This window comes from Lates calcarifer, linkage group LG8 (genome assembly GCF_001640805.2).
Source record: "Lates calcarifer isolate ASB-BC8 linkage group LG8, TLL_Latcal_v3, whole genome shotgun sequence".
Taxonomy (NCBI): domain Eukaryota; kingdom Metazoa; phylum Chordata; class Actinopteri; family Centropomidae; genus Lates; species Lates calcarifer.
Window position 1 is genome coordinate 22,202,199 of NC_066840.1, and position 15,427 is coordinate 22,217,625.

A 15,427-nucleotide genomic window follows, 5' to 3' on the forward strand; every position below is an offset into this window, starting at 1 on the left:
TCTCAGTAGTTTTCACTACTACTTACTAGTTTTTATCATTAACTTTTTTAGATTAATTTGCTAATTAACTGGGGTTTTTAAATGAAATTTGTCCAGACATAATAGGCCTTGAAGACTAAATGTAAAAATACTTAAAATGAATTCCAAAGTAATCCAAAAATGACAAATATTAAGTGTTTCAGATTTATACTCAGGATTGGAAACCTTTGCACTAGACAACCTCTGCTTTTTCATTAAATATTTGTATTAAATTTTGGTAGAAACTAAAACATATTCCTTATAATTCACATCGTGAGGCAGTAAATTCCAATCCACAACCTCCCCAAATGTGTCCTGCTCATATGAGGTGAGGTCCTGAATAAGGCTCTTTGCCAACATGTTGAACACAATGGTAAAACTGTAAACCTCTAATCATCAGGAGCAATATCCAAGTCCTCCTTATTGAGACTGACAACCCAAGCTTACTCAATGAGACACCGAGTGTCTTGTTTCATTATTCTCAACAGTTTAGGCTGTTCACAATGATTAGTTCCTGTGCGCTTCTGCTATAATGAAGCATCAGGGAATTCAATTTATTTTTAAAAGTTATCTGATTTCTAATGTGCAGCTTGGGACTCTTTAGATGAATCTAAAACTTTGTATCATGTTATCATTATGTTTGCATTGTTACATATGTTGTAGCAAATGAGGTGCAAGTAATGTTTTCATTTCTGAGCAGGAAAAATCAAAACCATAAACAAACTATTCCCTTTAGAAAAATAGATAAAAGTCGCTATTTTCTTTTGACTCAGATAGAGCCTTCCTCAGATACAACGAACAGCTTTAGCTCCACCTCGTCTTGCTCTAAATGCTTGTTGAAGTATCTTCATAAGCTTTTTTGCTCCATTCTTATAGACCCCTCTGCTGCTGCAGTGTCCCAGTATTCTCATCAGGATCATTAGGATTTTATCTAATAAGCTATAGCTGCTAAACATGAGGGGATTTAAATTATTATTAGCTTAAAATAAAGATCCCCAACTTACTGTGGGCTGACACTGTAACACTGGTTATAAAACAGGCCAATAGGAGGTCTACCTATAGGTCTGAAATGCAAACTTGACGTGGTGCTGTGCTGGATTGTAATCAGCAATTTTACTAATGCAATAAAACCCCATTGCCAATTAAGGTATATCCCCCTCATACACACACACACACACACACACACACACACACAGCCTGTCTCAATATGAGAGCCCCTCGCTGACTTTGCCCAAAGGCGTTGTCTATGGTTGCCGGCTGTGCGTGATGAATCGTTATCTCCAGGCCATGCTGCTCGTCTGGGTAATAAAGTACCAGCAAAGCGGAGACAAAAGGAATTTGTCACAGTTGCCTCCCCGATATATTAGTGACCTACCGGTCGGTTTAGCTTTCATTTGGGGGGCCGGGGGCCTACACATCAAATTAAAATGAAAAGAAAAAAAATAAGAGGCAGAAAAGCGAAAGGTGAGCATGTAATGTTAAGTAATGAGGCTTGGTTCAGGCCATTTAAAAACAAAAAAGAAGCATGTAGACCTCCTACTGGGCCTACAAATATATCACGATACGACTACTGTACTGCGACCAACATTCAGTTCTTGCTTCCTATCACTTAATGCTATTTTCGACGCGTAGAGTTAAATCATAACGTGTTTTGACGCAGACTTTCTTAGCTTCCTAACGCGTTTCAGCAATCAGAACTGGTACCAGCAATTTCAACACCAGGTTACATAGAATATTACTGTTACCTTAAAGATGTTTATTATCATTATTAAAAGAAATAAGTTACTTACACAGGCATTCAGGTTTATACAGGTGAGAAGTATTCAGATTATTTACTCAGAAGTAAGAATACACTGTATAAAATTTCTCTATTTCCTGTATCAAAATATCTACTTTAGCAACAGTGGCATATTGTATTAACAGCAAAGTGAACTCTTGAAGTATCAAAAGTAAAATAGCTATTATGCAAAATGCTGCTTTTTCAAAACCTTTTATATATATAATTATCTTTGGATACAATAATGTGTGAACAATATTTTAACATTGTGGTGGCTAACAATGCTTCATGCTTATCAGATGATCATATATTTTAAATGAATAATCTTTTTCAGCAAAGTAATCAGTAACTAAGGGCATCGTGCTGTAAATGCTGTAAATATAGGAGAACAAAAGAACAATGGTGTCATATGTCCTGGGGTAAAAGTAGCATAAAGTGGCATCAAATGGAAATATTCAACAAAAGTACAAGTTGCCTACCTCAAAAGTAGCCTACTGTATTTAAGTAAGTATATATGTACACTTAAATACAGCATAGTAATATTTAAGGATAATGCCTTACAGTATTGTCATTATGTAGCCTAGATGATTACTGTTGTTGCTGATATTGTTAGACATTGTTTTGTGTCATTAGTTTGTGTTAAGCCGTTTGTTATTGCTCATTGGGGGTTTTCCACATTTCATCACTGCAACCGTTTCCATGGACTTTATGCTCACTAATTGTTTAAAGAGAAATGATGAGGAGGGAAAACGCTTACAACACGTGCAGTGATGTGACAAATGTGATGATGCAGGTCTTGATGCAAAATAAATAAATAAATAAATCACCTAATTCCATAATCAGATATATTCAACTAATGCTATTATTTTTGAATTTTTCACATCTAATTCAAGACCAAGAGATGACAAGAGATCCTGAATTTGCCAACTGATAGCTGAGAAAACACAGGGAGAACAAACTGACATTTAATATATTGACGTGATGTATCAACAAACATGGTATATGTGAAGTCTTGTGCACATTTTTTCCTTGAAAATTTGGTCAAAAAGCACATCAGACAGTGGGGGCGTCCGATAATGGCCGTCAACCAGCTAAGCTGTCCGATAACAGATGCATTGAAATTGACAGCTGAAATGATCCCAGACCTGGGGAGAAAGAAAAAAAAACTGCCTATCCAATCAAGGATGTCAGAGATTAGTGTGACGAAGCCTGTCATCCCTCCCCGGCCCTGTTTGGCTCTCTGCTGCTATTAGGTTGAATTTCACAAGATACACCCAGAAAAAACAGGGTGCAGTGGTTGAGGAAGGGGGACTGAAGTGGAAGAACCCTCTTTGTGAAGAAAAAAAGTCTAATGGAGTTCTGAAATACAGTATTTACCCAATTTATTTATTCTTCAACGCTTTTCTGCCTTAGCCTCAGAAATGCATGGTTTCTGGTTTTATTATTCTTATTGTGTTTATTAACTGCTAAATTAACAGCTGAGTTATATTTCCAATGCATTATATCTCCAAACACAAAAGTCTTGATGCCTGTTCTACACTACCAGAGAGAAAACGCTGGTGGAAATAGAGTCTTTTTCATTTTTGTTGACCTAAAAATGACTCTCAGAGAAAATACCAAAGACATGACCTCAGGGTTTGATCCTTTAGAAATCAGACATACAACCCCCCCCCCAAAAAAAGCATTTTTTGAGGAGGTATAATCAGTTAATGAGCATGAAAAATACTTATTGTGCTTTCACCTTGGTTCTGATGTTTATTTAAAGCATGCTACATACTTTAGAGATTCAGTTTTGTTACGCAGGTAGAATCAAATAATTAAATGACTCACTTATTTTAAAGTAAGCCTTAAGTGTTCTTCTTAAACACAGAAACATAAATGTTCTCACACACTAAAACATTTTCAGTCACTGTAACCTACAGAACCACTGTGTACAATAAGAATTTGTCTACGGTTAATGCACAGAGTCATCACAGTTACACTGTGCAGGCTTAAAAAAACATGTCTAATGACCACTGAGTCGTGATCTTGTACCTTTCAGAAGTGTTGCGTTAAGTGAAGAATCACCAAGACGCTCTGTGGTTCTCATACATTAGTAGCCTGTGGTGCATCTATGGTGCAAGAACTACCCTGTGGTACAACCAGGGTTTGTTAAAAAAAATTCTGTAAACAGAAATAAATAAATTTCCTGTTGTGCAACTGCTTATATGCCCATGTATTTATTCCCAAACACTTTCACAACCCTGATGAGGGCACAGTAGCTAAAAACTAAAGGGAAGTAAACATGAGCGAAGCTTGAAGATGGCGTCTGCCTCAACAAGTCTGAACTCTGTTGAAGAACTGGAAATTTACTGAAACCATCAGGATCTGAATGAGAACCTGTTGCGATGTGAAAATCATTTAGTAGTTTGAGTTCACAGTGAAATTTTGACCTATTAATGCCTTTTAATTTAAATGTATGTTGGGAAAAGGAGCAGTACGTGTGGTTTGTGAAGTAACTGACCAAAATCTTTACATTTTTATAAATACAATTAAACCTGATCAGTCAAAGCAGGAGGTCTGGGGACATTTTTAGCTTTTTTTCAGCAAATTTAATAACTTAAGCCATTAACTTGAACTTAAAAAATGTACAAACTGTTGATTAGATTTTAGATAGAGATAGAGATTTTACAGGTACATTCACTTTCATTTTCACTGTCAAATAATTAGGTTTAGCTAATACTGTGAGCTTGGTGGTTTATTTATTTCCAGCCTGTCTAAATGATCATTTGAAATGTTTGTGTGGCTTTTCCGTAGCTACAATGGATGAAAAGACAATAGAAAATGGGTCTTTCCTTCATTCACGATGTTGCAGCCTGAAAACCTCCTTTCTTGAGAGTGTGCAACAACCAGGGTTCTGTGATGGAAGAAGCATCATCTTTCTGTTGAACCTTTTTTGTTCAGAGTGTAGAGCCAGCAGTGTACTGCTGCACACTACAAAAACCCCATAAAGAACCACCCTGTACTGTGAAACCCTTTTTACTGAGAGTGTGGAATTACATTATTCTGCATTCGGAGGGTTCAGTCCTTGACTCTTCGCCTGCCTCAGGGGAAAACCTGGCGCCTCCTGCCCGGATCAGACGACTCGAAAACTGGACGGAGTGGAGAGGAGGAGGAGGAGGAGGTGTGTGTGTGTGTGTGTGTGTGTGTGGTGGTTGTGGTGTGGTGGTGGGGGGGGGGGGGGGGGGTAAAACAGTGAAAAAAGAGAGGAGAAATCGCTGAAATGCAGGCTTGGGACTGGGAGGATGGAGGGATGTCATGTTGCTGCACCGAGCGTTATACAGGCCTCACAGGCTGCAAGAAAAACAGGTAATTTTTTTTTACAATTATCAATCTGACTATCATTATCATTATTATTGTTATTCAATTTAAGAATATATATTTGTTTAAATAATAATAATAGTAAAAATAATGAATAATGTTTAATTCCTAACTTTTTCCTTGTGAGTTCAGTCTATTTTGAGGGGAAAAAAATCGACACCGAAAGGTAAAATAAAACCTGTCATTTCATTACTCGACGTGAGATTTCTCGACTTTATCATTTCCTCACTCCTTTTAAATGCAAACCGATTCATTTCGCTCTTCCCAGCTGTTGGCCTCAGATAAACCTATCGATTAGACATCAGTTAGATTCCTAGCCAGGGCTTTATTGAGTAAGTTGGTGAACCTTAAAGTGAATTACAGGAACTGCTCTGCCCCTCCGGTGAACTATTTAGGTGAATCTAATTTACTTTGATAAAGACCATCTATTTTATTTACTCTGATCGCCATTTTCATCGAGGGTTTATTGTGAGGCTGAGAGTAGTTTGTGGAAGATTTTTGGGTTGAAAGGAGACTGGGATCATGCATTTAGTCTCTTTTATAGATGTAAACTGACGACTGTCAATTTTGTATAGAAAATACAAATTATTATTATTTTCTATCTATCCGTAAAATTTGTTGACAAGCCGTTAAATTCAAGCTATAATTTATAACAAATGCTAAGTCGATTATATCAGTGAAGTCATTCATATTTTCTCAATCAATACTCTTTCGCAGACATTAATAACACCTGCAAACAAACCTATACAGATTTTAATATGCATTCTTCTTTTGTCTGCAGGAGTCAAAAAATCAGCTATTTCATCCAGAGCTGCAGAGCTGCTGCAGGATGCATCATTACACCGGGAAATGTTCATTATTTTTGGGTTAATCAGGAAAGTCAGCCTACTTCCTGCTTTGCAAATAGACTTTAGGGCTTTTTAACGAGATTTTTTTTCTGTCTCACAAGGCTGAACACTAATTTAAAATGAATATTTCATGGGATAATGCATATTCTTTCATGCATATTTTGATATAGCCTTCGATTGTAAACAACTGATTTAGCCTAATGCAACCACTGAAATGGAAAATGAAGATTAGGCGATCAACAGAATTTTCTAATTCATGTTTTTATGTCCTATTTCATTTAATAACATCGTATTTTCTCTCAAAATGTACCAGATTTTTGCAAATCTCTACGATAATTACATTAAAAAATGTTACAAATGTTTACAGATAATAATAAATAAAAACACAAGTGGCTCTGCAGTTCGTTTATCCTCCCCTCCGTCCCTGGTTCTGCAGTGTAAAACCGGGCTGCTCTGAGAGCCTGTTGTACACATGCGTCGTATTCAAGTGTAATTGGCCGTATCATTGGCTTTTGTCTTGTTTACAAAGCGGGCAACAGGAGCGGTAATTTAATTTCCTCTGCCGCATTGAAGAGCCACCAGCCGCCTGTCAGGCCGAGCTCAGCCTCCCCAGCCCCGGGCAGCGGGCAGGAGAGTAGCTCGGGGCGATTCTGGAGAGGGAGGAGGAGAGGGAGAGGGGGGGGGGGGACATCTGCCTCCAAATAAAAGTGTATATGAATGACCCACTGGGATGCAGAGGAGGGTGGACCCAGTCCTGTCCCCATGGTTTAGCTGACATAAATCTATGATTCATTCATATTTATTACTGTGATAGCGGGATAAGAAGGCTGGTCATTAATAAAGACTGAACACACACTGAAGAAAGGTGGTATCTTTTAGTATGGCTTGCTTTCAATTCATGTTTCCTCATCATATTCTTTTCATGTATTTTCATAATACATTGAGTCACATTGAAGGTGTGTGTGTAATGTGTGTGCTCAGTTTTATTTATGTTTACATGCTTTCTAAGCAGCAATACTGCCATAATTCATTTTATAAATACTCTGTGTTTATATAAATACTCAATTTGTAGTGTCTTTGTTCCACATTCTGTAGACTAATTTAATGTAGGTTTCTTTTTTTTCATATTTTCCCTGATGGATTCTGTTCTAGTTTCATGCTGGCAACAATCTCAGTTCCATTTGGCGAGAACAAAGACAGATAGATTATTTTCTGAAATAGCTTAGGTGATTTTTATATTGGTTGTTATTTAGGTGGCAATAATCAAGGAAACTGCAGGTCATATATTTTATCCTCTTTCAAGGGTCAAAATAAGACTTGAATAGCTAAAAACTGGTGATTAATTGATGTAAAGATGGCACAGAACTGCTCATATCACACTTACAAACAGATACATTTGTGTTTTTGATTTTTTTAGGGAGTTTATCTTCCATTACACTACAGCCCTGGATATGACAAAAATGAATTTATCACAATTCAAAGAGCATGCTCTCTTCAACATTCAATACTCAGCATCACAGGAAGACAGAGCTGGATTTGAGGTCATTTAGTACCTTAGTTGAAAAAAAATTAAAACCCTTTTTATAGACTGGATCCTTTTTTATGTACCAGAAATCAAATAATGGTTAAATTTATTTCCAACATGGAGGAAAAACAGGCTTTTGTAAATGAACTCTTTATTGGCATCATTCTCATCTGAGGAAGAATGAAACATGGCGAGCTGTATATGTATGTGTGCGTGTTTAGTAGACGAGCACAGAGAGAGAGAGAGAGCTGGCACATTAGGCCTGAGGGTGCATCATTATTAGAGAGCCTGGTTTCCCTCCCCTCTCTCTCTCTCTCTCTCTCTGTCTGTCTGTCTGTCTGTCTTTCCCTCTCTCTACACCAGGCTCTCTCCATCCAATCACAGAGGCGGTCGAAGGACAACAGAGAGCCGGCCGTTGCACAGCAGCTTCCGTACAGGGCAGCGCAGTTCCTGCTCACTAATTACGCCATGATACAATGCAATATTCCTCTGCAAATATTCCCACATAAATTCATTTCACAATCCATTAAAGATACAGCGGGTGAGATCATTTACATCACCATGTCCCAGTACAATACAGCGCGAAGCCGGCTTTTACAACGCCGCCAAATGTGCCAAGTCCCCCTGGTTGAACGGCAACCTGGTAGGCATTAACTCAACATAATGTCTCACAAATTAAAGTATTGCTGGGGCTACCACCGCGGCGTCAGATAAATGTGCTCTATTAGGAGGCCCCAAGCTGTGCGCAAAACAATTGATTGCTTGTTTGTGTTTTCATATGGCGTCCGTGAACATGCAGAGTGATGGATGAGAGCCCGCCATCTCAAGTTGCTGTTAGTCGATTGCTGTTGGTGTTTTTCTCCTCTTCCTCTAATAGGAGAGTTGGTCAGTCCACACGCACACACACACACACATGCACACACACACACCTTATATTTTCTTTATTGAGGCTGTAGGAAGGCTGAGAGGAAGAAACAGAGCAGAGGGGGCTGATGGGAGCTGAACCCGGGCCAATAAGGGCAGATGTGATTGCAGAGTCAGTAAAGTGTTAACTGCAGTTATGTTCACACCGCAGGACCTCATGTTCACTTTCTTATTGCTGGTTGTGTCACATTCTATTTTTATCTAGTTGTTTGCTGAAGGTCCACATCTATTTTTGGGTGTGATCTGTTTCCAAACCCAGGATAAGCTGACAACATCAAAACAACACCCATGAGCAAAGTAACAACTGTCACATTTGTTTTTGTATCAAATGCAGTTCAGTTATACTGACAATTTGATCCTGTGTAACTAAGTACCAGTTACTGCACATCTACAGCTATTAGACTCTTTGCATCGTTGTATCTCACTGTCCAAAATGTTAAGACAGGCTCAACTGAAAAGCTACATAAGTTATGACGTAGGCAAAAGATCTAACTGAATATGAATAATATCTAACACAAGAGTGACTCTATGCAGCATTTTGCTGTTCACACCAATTACAAACCATCTGATCTGTCTCATTGAGCATATTTGACTCAGCACAATTTAATCTTTTAATCAAGAGAGGAACTCTGACTGGACGAATGACCTAACAATATGGGTCATTTTGTTAAGAATGGAGGGTATGGGGGTCGAGGCGGTGGATGGCAGATGTAGTGTGTTAAGACTTAAATGTCATTTCTGTACTGACTAACCCCTAATACTCCTCCAACCCTAACCAAAACAGTGTTAAATGACATGCAAAAAGCTTAAAATGCAAAGACGTGACATATGAAATATTCCTGAAAATGGTGTGCTATTTAGACACAGGACTTTGCCTTCCATTATAAAGCTACAATTAACATCTGCCTTTTTATTAATCCACACTACAATCTTTCTGTTTTAGTTGCCTAACCCTAACTATACCTCACCTAACTAGTTTGGCTAACTGTAATGTATTTGCCATAACCACGATCTCCCTGGATATTAACCACAGTGGTTCCCATGCGAAAATTTCAAAAACTTTGGCAATGACTGTAATCCAGAATGATCCAATAACAACGTTCTCTGAGGTGCTTCCAATACAACCCATATGAGGTTTTTCTGATCTGGCGCCACAACTGGCAGGATGACGTGCCCAACAAGTCCATACCTAGATGATGATATGACTAATGTGAAAAACAATGCTAACAATAACTTTAGGCAAGTGCATGTTAAGGTTAGGAAAAGTGCTTATGGTTAAAAGAAACCAATGTGAGAAGGAAGTGGGATGCAAACAGCAATCTTCTGTGTCAAAGTCAGACTCTTCGTATGCTCAATCACCCACCCTGACCTTCTCCCTGTAGAGATTTTGCTGTGCTAGAGCAACAGTACACTCCTTTCGCTTTCACTCATGACAGGTTACAGTCATTATTTGCACGACTGCGAGAAGTCACTCGTCAGGAAAATATAAACATGGTGGTTTTCAGCATTTGAATGAATGAATGACCAACACTGAAATAAAAACTGTGAGCTTTCAGTAACAGGGCCGTCTCTTCTCTTACAGCCCGAGCCGACGAGAGGGATCTGTGTTGTTGCTTTCAGTGTGTGATCTAGTAATGAATACCTGCTTGAAACTGTAATCATCCACTTAAACCATTTGGACCCACAGCGCAAACATGTAATCTGATTATACTCATTTTCCATTGGACTGCTTCATCTTCAATGCTGGTTTAGAGTCGAGATAATTTAGTAAGCACATTAAGCAATTTGACCACTGTTATTAACTACACAGATTTCATCCCAAAACAATGTATTTTACAAACCACAAAAAACCTTTAATGACTTTTAATTTGACCATAATGTTCCTCAAAATATGAGTTTGTACAGTGAAGGACTGGATAACTTCAACATAAACTTTTATTTTCATCTTCAGTCAGACAAGCTGTTGCATATCTATTTATTTTGGTTTGATAATAAGTTGACTGAAATTACGTTTGTGCATGTTTCTCTGTCATGTCATGATTGTTTTTTCCCATGACTGGATTCTTGCATCATGCCTAATATTAAGTATCACTCGTTTATTTTATAATATTGCAACAGGGATATTTGTGAAATAACTAACAACAAATCTAAGCTACATTTGACTGATTTCAGCTGCCCTGAAAAATAAATTTAATAAACGCAAACTCAGGATGTCTTGTTTACTGCTTGAATTCTCTCAGTTCGCAGATTTTGCATCAAGCTACGACATAAATGAAACCCGCCATTACTTCAGTTGTATGACAATCCAGATGAAAGCTAACAATAAATACAAGGAGATTAAAACATGGTTCTGAAGCATCATCTTCCATCAATGTCTCTTGGTTCATTCACAGTCATTACAGTAATCAGAAGGCTGCTGCTATGAGTCCAGGTGAGAGTGAGCTGGGTCTCCACGAGGATATTGCAGCATTAATTGATGTTTAGCTCGATCAGTCTCATAGGTGCTGATCACAGGTGCAGCAGCAGAAATGAAGAGTATGCCCTCCCTTTGCTCGCCGCCATTACTCGCTTCCAAGAGCATCACCTTCCCCTCCAACCCTCTGCCCACCCCTCACACACACCTCTGCCCAGTGATAAATACAAACATGGGGAAGCTAAGACTTCCAGTATGTGTGTCATTAGAGACACAACCACCAAAATGAAACAAAATCAACTGTATTTTTAGAAATATGTTATTTTTACTCCCTTGAGAATCATGTAAATCAGCAGTTTTATTTTGAAAGGACATAATGGTTAATGTCAACTTAAAATGGTGAGAAAACCCAATTTGCAATAGCCCTAGTCAAACACCGCTAATAATCAACTGCTTGTGTCTTTTGTGAAATAAATAGATATCCAACAGGGGAAGAAAGGATGTTGAGAAATTGAAAGAAAGGGCTGAATATGATGCGTAACCGGCTGCAGGTTTCCACGTACTAGATGCTGAGCCTCCCGCTGTAAACCGGGTGTTTTATCTTGGGGAAGCGAGCAGCCAAGAGGAGGCCTGGCTGCAACGCCAGCCAAGGCAGCTAATTACATTTTCCATCTCGACAAGAATGGAAGATCCCTTCCTATGTTATTAATCATAATGAGGGGAATATAATAAGCTACCATACATCATGCCGTTGACAGTCATAGTTTGCCATTTGCAAGCCCAAGCATTCTTCTTCTTTTAATGGCCGTAAACTGAATTAATGTACACTGAGTTCGATGCCCATAATCAATTGTGGATGAGATTTAAGGCCTTTTAGCCTCACCCTCTAAGATTTTGGATGGATAGCAAGAACAATACTATCCAGGAAATCACTCTAGGTGTTTATATGCATAGCGCATCTATCTGTGTGGGTATGTGAAACAGTTTCTCCTAAGAGTGAGTTGATATACTGTTTTGCACTGGGGTGAAACACCATGCTGCCCAGACGCCTTTTTTATTCAGCATATTAACAAAATATTCATATTACACATAGCTAAAGATATGAACTATTCTAAAGATATGATCATAGATATATAGAAGGTATTGATACAAAAGATATATGCTAAATATTCACTGTTAATGCTTTCAGTGTTTTCTGTTTTCCTACAGTATCTGCTCGTAGTGACTATGATTTAGGTATTGGTGGTTAAAGGGAAGTTAATCATCTAAAACAAACACAGAAACTAATAACATGTTTCTAAAGTGAAGGGAGTTGCAATTTAGAGCTTTTCCACTTCTGTTTGCCCATATTTCAGTTTTACTCAGTGTCAGTGTTCCAATCAAAACTACCTCCCCAGCACTAAACTGCAGAGTGAGTTAATGACTGGCAGGTGAAGAAAATCTAGCAGCTAACGAGCCTGATACTTTTCTCAGGAGTTAGTGGCAACAAAATCTGAAAGAAGACTGAAAACTGGACTTAAACACATGGCCAGAAACAAGACCTTCATGGGATGATCATGTAGCTGCGTGTCTGCTGGATATCTCAGTAGGCAACTGTTTGCTAATATGTGTGTCCATAAATTTGTTTTGGTTTTCTTCTCCCTCCTAGTAGTCAAATTGTGAATGCAGTTATAGGTTTACACAAGTTAAAACACTTGACTCAATATTTTTTCTCCTGTGAGGGATAGGCCTAACGATACGTATGTGCACCAGTCAGGATTCAACAAAGCCGGGCCACTGTCAATCAAATGTGATAAAACCACCACCCATGTTCACACAGGAAATACATGGCTGGAGCTAGCAGCTAGTTAGCAACCTAGAGAGACTTTCTAAAACAGATTGGGTTTTGGCTCTGTGCAAAAGCAGCAAAATGTTTAACTCTCACATTTACCTGCAAGTAACTTTCTTGGTTCTAAATTTAGCCAGTAAGATTCTGATTTCTGTGTGCATGCATGTGAGGACGCTGACTTGTGCCTACAAAAGTGTTTTCGTCTTCAACCTGATGTTGAAGGCAACAGTAAAGTGCAGACAGCAAACCATATTTCTTCTTCTGTTGTCAACCCTGACATTTCTGAATCAACTAGGGGAAGCCGATTCTATCACTGTGTTTAATAACGGCAGGAAAAATGAAAAGATCCTGAAGGTAGCTATACCTCCTGAACGGCTACCTGGAGAGAGAAAGCACTGCAATGTAATTTATCGTGACTGAGCTCACAGCCCTCAGGCTTCTCTTCCGAAAGGAAAAAAATCTCAAAAACTAACAAATAGGAAATAAAGGCATTTCTCCTCTTAATCCTCCTCACCTCAAGGGTGAAAGACACAGGTTAAAGACTTCACAGCCGTATACAGCAAGATAAGGTCCGAGTCAGTCTGGTCAGTATTTCGATAACTTCATCAATCCTGGAAAATGCAATCAGATACAGTCCAACTCTAAGCTGCTGTTGCCCTCTGGGAGGCTGAGAGAGACATTCATTTTAGCGAGGAGGGCACACAATCTCCCTTTTGTAATTAAGAGTACCCAAATAAACTGTGTGTGTTACCCCTGAAGTGGAACAGTTAGAAACAAATAAAAGGCTAATGAAGAAATGATTGCTCTTTTACAGGAAGAGGGAAGAGGAGGAATCTTAAGGCAGTGAGCTGCTTGTATGCAGTAGTTCAAACTAGGTTGGCTGAAATAAGCTGAAAACAAATGAGGACGTGACTGCGCCTTGTTCAAGCCCCTGCTAAACTTACATCAGATGATGAGCATGCATCTGTGTGTCTGTGGAAGTGGAAAAGGTGGATAGATAGTCTGACATAGGTTGTTTGTCAGTTGTTTGATTTCCAACATTGTATGATCTGAAATCTGCAGTGTTATGGGAAGATTAAAGGGTAAATCCACTGATTTAAGCTAAGCCGGTGAAAACTATAGCACAATGCCTTGCACCTTGAAGACAAACAAAAAGTGCAAAGTGGGTCAAGAGCAAAACTCTTATGCTTAAACATAAGTAGTTTCAATGTTTAGACAAATGACACTCCCACAGCTTTCCTGTACATACAGTAAATGCAATGCAAAAAAACCATAGTCAACAATTAGAGTAACAAGTGACTTTACAGGATTTTAAACATTTTATATATAAAACCATAACGCCATATCACATGTGTGATCACCTTATGAAACCTAATGCCTTAATACATTTAGTGCTTAAATTATTTTCACCTCAACAAGCTCCATTAAAAATCTCTTTATACATAAAATATGCCAGTAATAATAATCTATATTTATTTATATTCATTCTAAGAAAAATATAAATTGTTAAGAGTGCCAACCTTTTAGTGGAACCATATCTAAATTATATGATTGTGTCATGTTATTATTTTACAAAAAAATATATTATTTACATGCATTTGACACAAATATTTTGATTTCTGCTATACTGCCCGGCTCTAATACAGCCCTAAAATGAGAGAATACTAACATTAGTATTTAGAACTTTTTCATGATGGTGTTACTACTTTTTAAAGGATCTGAATACATGTTCCACCATTGTCTCTATCTGTTCACAGGTCGGAGCTGAGAATCTCTTGAGCACGTTAAGCGTCTACGAGCTTCCCATAATTAAAATGCTTCTCTACGTCTCTGTTACCCTATAGTGTGGGCCTTTTTGTTTCGTGTTTACTTTTCCTGGCAGATAACTGACGGCAGATCAAGACACTGAGCCATTTGTGATGAAAGGTTTTGACTGCAGAGATGAAAGTTTGTGAATTCCAAAGTACAACTACGTGTCTGGTTACAAAGCGAGGTCAATCCACTTGTGGTGACTAGATTTTAGTGGTGAGGGCGCCGTAGGTGGGTGAAAACACACAGCCATGGCAGACTTGTCAGCTATTTCAAGATTTCAGCTGTCTCACCATGTCTCCCAATTTAAAGATCCATTTTTTAAAAGTCCTGAGAAGATGATGAAATTTGTTAATGTGTCATCGAAAACTTGATCGCCCGTGGAAAGTGAGGCACATACCTTTGCACAGAGCTGTTGCAGAGGCTTGTTGGGGCTATCAGTGTATTAGTGCTCATCTGAAATGTGAGCTTCCACATCTGCGTCTTTCGGCCGTGGCCAAATTCCTCGCTACTGTAACTAAGAGGATTGTTTTGTTCCATGGCAGTGCAACTTCTACTCTCCTTTGACTGTCCACCCATAAAAGTGTCAAGATTGAAATATCTGGATTACGAAGCAGTGAAGCGGCTGCCATTTTAAACAGCTCGTGTGAAACGTTTCTTTTCGTCTGCAGCACGGCCTTCCAGCAGGAGGAAAATGCATTAGCCCCAACAGGTTGTAGTCCTCTGGAAACCAGATATGCTGCTTTTATTAAGAAGGACGCAAGTTAATTTATGTCAGAGCTTTAAAAAAGCCTGCTGCTGCTTCTTATTTTAATGATGAAGCAGGTGTTGTGGGGATTAAACTCAGAACAACTGACTTTGTCTCAAGGTTGTGTCTGAATCAAAACGTTTTAATTTCCAAAAGATTATTAGCAGTTTGTAAAGT

The 15,427-nt window shown here is 38.5% G+C and overlaps 1 long non-coding RNA gene across 1 annotated transcript; it reads left to right on the plus strand.

The window, feature by feature from the left end:
* The first annotated feature begins 5,039 nt into the window (after nt 1-5,039).
* On the plus strand, nt 5,040-10,889 carry LOC108901544 (uncharacterized). Its single transcript, XR_001963930.2, has 3 exons — nt 5,040-5,143; nt 8,328-8,413; nt 10,035-10,889. It is a non-coding gene; the product is annotated as an uncharacterized LOC108901544 (long non-coding RNA).
* Nucleotides 10,890-15,427: the final 4,538 nt, after the last annotated feature.